Source organism: Lolium rigidum, chromosome 7, assembly GCF_022539505.1.
Source record: "Lolium rigidum isolate FL_2022 chromosome 7, APGP_CSIRO_Lrig_0.1, whole genome shotgun sequence".
Classification (NCBI taxonomy): domain Eukaryota; kingdom Viridiplantae; phylum Streptophyta; class Magnoliopsida; order Poales; family Poaceae; genus Lolium; species Lolium rigidum.
This window is the reverse complement of record NC_061514.1, coordinates 269,186,048-269,196,003: the sequence shown is the minus strand read 5'-3', so window position 1 is coordinate 269,196,003 and position 9,956 is coordinate 269,186,048. Positions and strand designations below refer to the sequence as shown.

Sequence of the window (9,956 nt, the reverse complement as noted above, 5' to 3'; positions counted from 1 at the left end):
AGCATGTAGGATTCTGTTGCGTGCTTCCTCTCGCTTGCCTTCCTTCGTAGTACCAATCAATGGATTCCTTCCGATATTTTCTGATTTCCTTCCTCAATCAGATTCCTTTCTCGATGGATCCTTCCTTCTTAAATTCCACTCCTTAATCCGGGTCTCGTTCAATTTGTGGGCTCCATATTTGGAGATGTTTACGGTTCCAAATCAGCTTGTTATAACTCAGGAAATTTAGGCATATAAATCGCTACAACTCGGTATATGCAAGCGATGTGGGACTATTGTTGGCACAAAATTCCGTGCGTGAGGCAGGGCTATGCTATTTTGACCAAAGAAGCCCAACGTAGAGGCCAATACAGGCCCCGAACCAATACATGGCGCCTACCGAAGCGACAAGCACGCGATTGAAATTAGCGAACCGCTACGCCAGTATAGGATGGCATTTGCAGTATTATGTATTTTGGTGGGAGGGCAAAACAGTCAAATGAAAAGTTGGACGAAAATTTTGGCAGAAACCTTAGCTCCTTTATTATTACTAGGACAAAACCCGTGCTTCGCTACGGATCAAGTATTTGCAAAAGTGTCTATGCGTTGCACCGGAAGAAATAAATACTCAAATGAATTATATCATGTGCTTCTCTACACAGCTTTTACAGGGTACATTCACACTTGACTCCCAAATATATACTGAAATAAATAAGTGTTCAGTATGTAACAATTTAAAAATAACTATTTTATTGCCATTATTAAGAATTATTCCATTAAACTTTAGGATCCTTACAATTATAGATTGCTCGTGTGTATCATATACCTTATAAGGCATTTTGCGGTATACCTGGAAGGCTTGATATCTCTGCGTGAATGTACAGAAAGTGCCCTACATATCTGCCAAAAAATAGATTTTATTTTAATTCATCAAAGATCAAATCAACTTGATTTGGAGCTAGCTAATGTTGTTTTAAAGGAGTTGCTTTCTCATGCGAACTGAACATGCTAGTAAAGTACATGCACATAAATATTATCAATGTTGAGAAAATCGCTTATCGGCGTTAACTCGGTCGGCTGACGATTAGCGATTAATAGGCAAATCGACCGATTAATCAGACGATAAATGGGTTAATCGGGTGATAAATGAGTTTATCGGCTAATCGGTGACCACTGAATAGGGATTAATCGGGCGATTAATCGTTGAATCGGACGATTTTTTGAACAGTGAATATTATACAACTTCACTTGGATAAGTGGCATGTGCTGGTACATGTTGTAATGCTCGATTACAACACCATGAACAGTCTCAGGCGTATACTACAAAACCAAGTTTAGATATGGCTAATCCTTCTCAGTTATAGAAGAGAAACATTGCATAGAGCTCACGGTTCTTGTAGCGCTTTCATTTTTGCCAGCAGTAGTTGTCACAAATATGTGACCAGTCTATGTTCCGTTGTCATTAATAATAAGTAGTTTCCACTTCCTTAACATCCACTACTGAATCTGCCGCTCTTGTGCGTACTGAAGCCATCTTTTGCAGAAGAAACAGACGCGGAGTCAGCTGTGCATAATCTTTTGGTGTATCTGCAAACCTGCATAACTATAGGCAAAGAACACGGGAAGTACTACCATTAGATGGATGATTGCGCTCGCATGAAACATATTCTAGTTTGGGAACCTTCTCTCTTCTGCATCTGTTCGGTAGCATCCACCAATTGTGCAAGCATCAGCTCTCTCTTATACAAACAGAAGGGCAGAGGCGGATCAGGGCGGAGCAGGCCGGTGAGGGATGGTTCAGGGCGGAGCTCTCCAGCGACCAGGGACGTTCCGACGGCGAGGAACGGATCACGGAAGAGGTCCAGTGAGAGGGGCGCGGCCAGGGAGCGTGTGCCGCCCTGGATATGCGGGCGGGCCGGCAGCTCGGCAGCAGCACCACAAACTTTGCAGTATTTGTTAGTTGCTGTGCAGTCCCGCCGCCGCCAATCACCGGCTCCTCGGTGCTCCTTCCGTCCAATTCACCTCTCCCCGGCGACCCAGCTCCCCCTCTCCCTTCCTTAGGCGCGCTGGTTGTGAGGGAAGCTTCATGTCGATTCCCTTCTGCTCGCGGACGAAGCGGGGTGTCTCGAGGTTGTGCGGGCCTTCGCAGGCGGCGTTGACCCGCGGTGAACGACGCTGCTGCGCCGGGATGTGGCCGCGGCGAGCCCCGCGCCCTTGCAGACGCTCGACGGCGTCACGCGTGGGCGGCGGGCAGCTGCGCCGGGATGTGGCCGCGGCGAGTTCTTCCGTGCGCCCGCGCCCCCTGCAGACGAAATCGGGACGCCTCGGGGACGGGATCTCGGCCGACGGCGAACTTTTGTTCTCCGGCCAGATGAGGGATGCGGCGCCCCGCTGCGGAACAAGCGAGATCCGAGCGGGCGAGGCGGCTCCTGTGCGGGGAATCGCGGGATTGGGTTCCTGTGCGTGAATCGCGGGATTGGGTTGGGGCGATGGAAGAGAAAAAGAGATACAGACGAACCGGTATAATGGCAATTAGAAGTCTTTACTATTAAATGGGAGTTGGTCGTTTGACACTCAACGCACTTTGGTGGTCGTCGTTGGAAGCATCTAGACCGTTTAATCACCCCTCAACGTCTCCTCCTCAATGATCACCGTTGGATGATATTTGTCATAGCACGTCTTTCCGCCACTGTTACCGCTAATTGCTACATCAAAAAAATCATTGTTTTCCTATTTTGTTAGTTCCTTTCCTTTTCTGCTAATTGGCGGATTGGTCCAAAACGAATCATTGTTTTCCTATTTTGTTAGTTCCTTTCCTTTTCTGCTAATTGGCAGATTAAAAAATAAATGAAATCATTAATTCCTTACCTTTTCGGCTCTCCTCTCCCGGCTCTATTGTAGGCAGCAGATACATTTGATATGCCGCTGCATGAGCACGCCTCTCAGCGCAAGCACGCACTTAGATCCGCTGCCTTTGAAGAATTCGAGCGTCGTTCAAGGAGGAGACAGAGGGCTTCTCCTGACCGACGTCTTTGCATCCCCTCTTGAGCGACGCCTCTCAGAGCACGCACCACACACGTTGAATCTGTCGCCGCCGTTCAAGAAACTTGCGCTGTTGAAGGAGGAGACAGAGTCCTTAAAGACCCCGCCATCGAGTGCCCCTCGTAGGGCGGCCTTGTGTCGCCGCCGGCATCGCCACCATTGGTTCATTTGCCCAGCAACCTCACCTGCGTTGACGTCTGCCTCTACATCGCCAACCGACGCAAAAGGGTGAGTGAGGGCCCTTACGGATGTGTCATTACTGACTCCCAAGTGAGCCACATATCCGCCTCACCCCTCAGATTCTAACCCGTTTATGTGGTTTTAGTTTCCGTGGATCGAAATAGGATGGATCAACTTGCTCTGCTCGTCGTGCTCCACTTCTCTCGATGTTTCGGCGCGTTTATTGGCGGTGATGCCTGCTGGGCCATTTTGATTTTGATTAAGGAGTTTGACATAGCACCTAGCCGCACTGTTCCCTTTGATCCATGTTTTCTTACTGTTATAATTTATTCCCCATTCCTTGCAGGTTTATTTGTTCCAGTTCATGGGTTTGACATAGCACCTAGCCGCACAAAACCAGCATATTTTGATTTTGATTAAGGAGTTTGACATAGCACCTAGCCGCACATGCCCATCAGCAATGAATTGTACATGTTGCTGCAGAGGCACAGAAAATTGATTGTATTGTCAGTTTCTCATTGTTTCTTGTTTCTTCCTAGACAAATGGCTAGCAGAATATTTTCTATGCCAACTTGCAGCAAGTACGATTATGCTATTTAATAAACAATAGTTCATAGGTAAAAGTGTTCATACGAGTATACTTATTTTCATTGTAGTACAATTTATTGTTTTGTAATTTTCTATTATTTCTTCTTCTTTCTCTGTTTTTGGGAAAAACACCTTTTAATATAAAAAAGGTGAGTTGCAATCTTGGCTTCCTTGTGTTGAAAAGATCAGTCATTTGATTTCTTTGACCACTCTTGGAGGTTCTCGTTGAGTTCCGGAAAATCAATATCCATGTAGCTTCGTCAATGGCACAATGATTCGTAGTTGTTTTTCGCTTAATGGAATAACTCTAGGAAGACAAACTGATATTCAGGTGCAAAAATTGTCATCTACATCGTTATTTTCTCTCCAATTGTGCTGAAACATGTATACTGCTTATATAAGAATACATTTTGGACATCATTTTATGCTGCCTTCAATTTGTGTCTCTTGAAACTTAGAATGGTGCCTTCTACTGTAAATTTATTATCTTCAGTAATGCTACTGAAATTTTTTTCAATCTAGAAAAATATTCCCTTGTACTAAGATTCTCTGAAACTATTTCCAAATATATTGCAATCTCTTAGTGAGTGAAGGTGGTTGACAATACACAAAAATGTACGATCTCAGTTGTGCTTGAGTTTGAGCAAGAAGGTATTATTTAAATCATGTAAATTTCGAAATACATTTTAGGACAATTTGGAGTCCCACGATCATGATTAGTTTTGATTAACCAAACCTAATTTGGCTATTACTATCAAAAAATTCTTTCAAGTCACTATTAGAATTTATGATCAATCTTTGAGGACTCTAGCCTTTCTTTTACCAGTGGTTCACTTTTTCTTTCCTTGCAGCTTTCACGTGCAGGTCTCTTAGTTAAAAGGGTCTTGTAGAAACATGATCTTTAGTGCAGGTTGATCGGATATGGGATTATAAGTATATACATAACTTAACATGCTATGCGCTTTGTTTCTTCTTTTACATGTTTCTCTTCACTGAAGTTTTCTGCAGCAAGCCTGCATTATGGACTTCAGTTCTTTTTTATATGTATCGTTCGCTGAAATTCTCTTCAACAAGCAAGCATCCATAAATCTTGATACATATTTTACTATCAGATTTCGTCAATACAGTATCCATTTTTGGTTCACACATTTAACTTAGCAAGGCCTTACAACAATTGTATGATAATGTCATAGCCACAGTGGTAATAAACTAATAACTGCATGTCTTGGCCAATTCAAGCAGGATCTGAAGAGAGCAAAGTGACGGTGGAAAAATCACAGATAACAGACAACAGTTCAATTTTCATTCAGTACGACTGTAACTGTTTTAATTAAACTTAATTTGATGCATCCATCAAGGTGTTTGGCTTGTTAAAACCCGCTTGAAAGTGATATACAATGCATTGGTTGGCTAATTATTATTTTTAGTAGGGAGCTGGCAGAAAGGAGAGGAAGTGCGAAGGCTGGTTGTTACTAGGAGGAGAGAATGTGCGAGAAAACATGCTCAATTTTGTTTCTGAATGCTGGCACCAAAACATATTTATTTTGTGCTTCCTAGACTGCTTCCCTGTCAAACACGGGGAACATATGTCATCCAATTTTGCCATGTAAAGTTCCATCACTATCAACCATAATACCTTTGCAGATTGTGTTCTGTTTACTCATAAACCTACTATCTGTCCTAAGACCAAAACTAAGATTACGACTCGAGACGACAAAAGTTGTTGGCCATATTGCTGGGCATGAGAGCAATAGAAGGTTGAACTATTCGATTGGTTAGTTGGATGGATCACGGGCACAAGCGAGCGACATGATCGAGGTGACATTTGAGGAGTGATGTATATGCAAATCATTTCTTGAAGTTTTCTTGATAAGCGAGAGGTGGTTTGAGTAACCTAAACAGGAAGAGACAGGTAGGGAGGGAGAGGTAGTTTGAGTAAACCAAACTGCAAACTCGAGTGTAATGTGTCGCCGTTGGAAATATTAATTTAAAATGTATCTTTGTTTGCATATTCTCCGCATCATTGGAATTGTTTACGTACATCATATTTACATCATATGGGATAATGGCAATCTTCAATAAATTTAAGGATCCGTAGCAACGCACGGGTATTCAACTAGTAGTATGTAATTTGGTGAGAGGGCAAAACGGTCTAATGAAAAGTTGGATGAAAATTTTGGCAGAAACCTTAGCTCCTTTATTATTAGGTACTAGCAAAAGTGCCCGTGCGTTGCTACGGGTTAATTAATATTAAATAAATTGCATGTCACAAATAATTAACTATTAAAATTTCTTTAAAAAAATTAATATTAATAAAAATGTTGAATAGAAATTAATCCATCACCCACCGCATCACCACATCCTCTTCGTCGTCTCTCTCAATGGCTCTGTCCACATAGCTTGCAATATTTGTGCTTCGGAAGCTCTCGAACGGGAAGCAGGCTTGGTTGATATGACATCAATTTCTTTCTTTGCCTTCACCATGTCCCCTTGTCGTACTGGGCACGACTAATATGAATAATTTAATTGTAATAGTTCCTTCGTCCATGAAATTTGCCTTAGATTTATCAATATTCGAATGTATTTAAATAATATCTGGATATATCTAAATTTTGTCAAATCTTAGACAACTTGCATAAAACGGAGAGAGTATTATTTCAGATGAAGTGGGCATACTGTGGCGTACAAAGTGGTTTCCTTCCTTTCATTTTGTTCCTTCATAAAGAAAACATATGTTCGCCTAGAGTTTGGGAACGCTATGTTTTTCACGTACATGGTAGGCAGAAGCTGTGGCCCGGTACAGCTTTTCAGCTTTCACTCGTCTCGTGCTAAGAGCATCTCCAACAGAGGCTCTAAAATTTGGCGCTGTAAAAGTCGTTTGCAGCGCGCTTAATCCGGATACAGCGCGCGGCGCGGACGCGAGCTTCACCAGAGGCTCTATTTTACAGCGCAGCGAAGAAGCAAAAAACAACGCTTCAGCAGAGGCTGTAAAATAGAGCTCCATAAACAAATTTCATTCACGTACATACAACAAACAAGATCAAACAAACCACAAATAAATCTGAAAAAATCAATCCATCTTTTCCATACGCGTGCGGCAAGCTAGCAATCGATCTGAGAGCAAGCTAGCAATCGATTCAATCGATTCAGACCATGCGTGCGGCAAGCTAGCAATCAATTCATCTTTTCCATACGCGTGCGGAGGCAGAGATCGGCGGACGCCCAGGGCAGGCCAGTGGGGGATTCTCTTGCGGATGGAGGATGCTGCGGCCGGAGCGTCACGCTGGTGGACTAGCTAGACGCGGTGGGCCGACGGCGGCCTCAGCGGCCGGCTCGTGCAACCTCCGCGACCTCGTCAGGCTGCGGGACGAGGACGGCGGCCACACCCTCGCGTCCGCCATGCAAGCCGACCGCGACGGGCGAGGCTCCAGGATGCGGGGGCCAAGCTGGGCCGGCGGACCTCCTCGTCGTCGCAGCGCGGAGGGCCGGACAAGGCCGGGCGCGGCCGGCGGACCTTCTCGCCGTCGCTGCGCGGAGAGGCAGGCGACATTTCACAGCCGTTTTTCTTCGCGCGGTGGGAAGAGTCGCCGTGCCAGTTTACAGCGCGCGCTAACCGGCGCACCAGATATAGCGCTTTGGATGGCGCAAAGTACCGCGCGCACTAAAATATTTACAGCGCGGCCTACTTTACAGCGCCTGCTGGAGGACGAAAAACGAATTCGGCGCTGTATATTGACGGTTTTTTTAGCGCGGCGCTAGTTTACAGCCTCTGTTGGAGATGCTCTAAGCCCAACCAGCCAAAACGATCCGAGAAAGCCCTGTATGGACCACCGCATCCAACAGGCAGGCAGGGGAAAGAAAATCCCCAAATCGAACTGCAGGATCCTCCGCTGCCGCCGCCTACCCATCGAAGGCGACCACCACCCATTCCTCCCTTGCTGGGAACCGTTTTGCGTCCGTCCTGCGCCGCCGACTCCCTCCTCCTTATCTTTGTCCGGTGGCGCGACTCGCTTTTGCCAGATCCGGCCGTGTGCCGTCCGCCCGGCCAGCATTCTCCCTCTCTTTCGTCTCCTGTCGCTCGTCACGCCTGGATTTTCATTATCTCAGATCAAATTGCTCTTTCTTCTCTCTTTCCTTGTTTTCCTTTCTCGTTGTTCTCTTTCCATCTAATTTCTTCCTGACCATTGGATGATATACCAATCAATGGTATTGTTTTCAAGGCGGCTTGTTGATTCCAGAAAAGTTAACTATATAAACAGGTCTGAGTCTCTATGATGGAGCAAGGTGGGACTAAAATCTACCATCGATGCCTCGTTCCATTGTTCGGGCGGAACAAAGCTCAAACCCAGGCACACATAAAGGAGATGGGCTGGCCAGGCTGCGGAATAGACAGATCGACCCAAAGATCTAATGCGTGGAGGCCCTCCGATCCAGGACCTAGAAGAGCACTTCTACTCGAGAGCAGAGGTCGTTCGGGGAGAGAAAGAAAACATAAGTTCAAACCGGTACAATGGATTTATGTGTCTAATATGACATTTTGTGGGAGGGTAAAACGGTCCAATAAAAAGTTGGACGAAAATTTTGGCAGAAACCTTAGCTCCTTTATTATTAGGTATAGATATAGAATATATAGATATAGATAATAACTTATCCATCGTATATGGAGTATGGTCATAACTTTGAATAACTCATTGTTTTTTATTTGACCAAAGCTAAATAACAATTATTAAGTTCTTTATTATATATCTGAAGGGCTAGGTAGAATGCCAACGATGAACATAATAACACTTTATTTTGTTCCAGACGTGCATTATTACCACATTCCTTATTAGTCACTTAGGCCATTGTATTCTTGTATTGCGTTGTGTTGTATGACATCTTATACCAACCAATATGGTACAAAAATACCCAAGAACTTCATTGTGTGACCAATCAAAGAATACATTCATAACATGTATACCATCTATACACACCTGAGCTAGACTTTCTAATATTTTCTTTCTTTCTGCCAAAATCATTTTGTAGTTTCTCTTTCGACTTTCCTCGTATTTCTGAAAACACCTCAAAACCAATAACTTCTAGGCTTGTTGGTCAAATACCAATAACCTTGATGTTCACACTTTAAAGTTGATCATCACATGAAAAGTGTTCCGGATTTCACTATTAGTAACTTTTTTTTAATGTGATGAACAATTTCACTCATAATTTTATCCATCAAATCATGACAACTTCATGATGAAGCTACTATGGCTTACATGGATATGCGAATAACGTTAGTGCCCAACTAGTTGGAGGATTGAGATGCCTAGCGTCTTCAACCTTCGTACATTCCCATAAAACTTATGAGTTTATGTAGTCTCACTAAATTATATTTTATTATCTTGCAATAATGTCTTAGATATCACATATATCTCACACCTTTCTTATTTCTAAAAACAAACTTTTCAGCTCCTTACTTGTCAAACGGATTTGAACATCAAGTTTCATAGAGACAAGATAATTTTAGATACTAATTGAAACCATTCCTTTTCGAATCAGCAATTTGAGGATTACCAAAAGTTTGCTATAGGATTTAATCATTTCTTGATTCTTTAACGATACGGTACCAGTCCGTAAAGTTACTTGCCAGACTTAACAATATTTCTATCTCAATTACAAGCCTAGCGTAAAGTAGAAAACGGATGCCAATTCTACAAAATTTAATTCAAATACAATTTAGACTTTGTTCATGATAAATTTGAGTTTACTATTAATTCTTAAATTAACTATGTGAACTCCCACTTAAAACAATATCCCTCGCGTTGTCTTAGTGATTACACGAACCAAATCCACTACACCAAGTCCGATCATCACGTGAGATGATGTAGTTTCAATGGCGAACATCAACATGTTCATCATATCATGTATATGATTCATGCTTAACCTTTCGGTCTCCCGTGTTCCAAGGCCATGTCTGTACATGCTAGGCTCGTCAAGTCAAACCCTAGTTTCCGCATGTGCAAATCTGGCTTGCACCCGTTGTATGCACACGTTGAGTCTATCACACCCGATCATCACTTGATGCGTCGAAACAATGAGTCTTAGCAACGGTGCTAACTAAGGATGAACACTTTATTATCTTGATTTTTAGTGAGAGGGATCATCTTATAATGCTACCGTCGCGATCT

The 9,956-nt window shown here is 43.4% G+C and overlaps 1 long non-coding RNA gene across 1 annotated transcript; it reads right to left on the bottom strand.

Moving 5' to 3' along the window:
• Positions 1-1,227: 1,227 nt before the first annotated feature.
• On the bottom strand, positions 1,228-2,112 carry LOC124678293. The gene is made up of 2 exons (XR_006994407.1): positions 1,661-2,112; positions 1,228-1,582 (listed from the first exon to the last, which is right to left on the bottom strand). It is a non-coding gene; the product is annotated as an uncharacterized LOC124678293 (long non-coding RNA).
• Between the last annotated feature and the right edge of the window lie 7,844 nt (positions 2,113-9,956).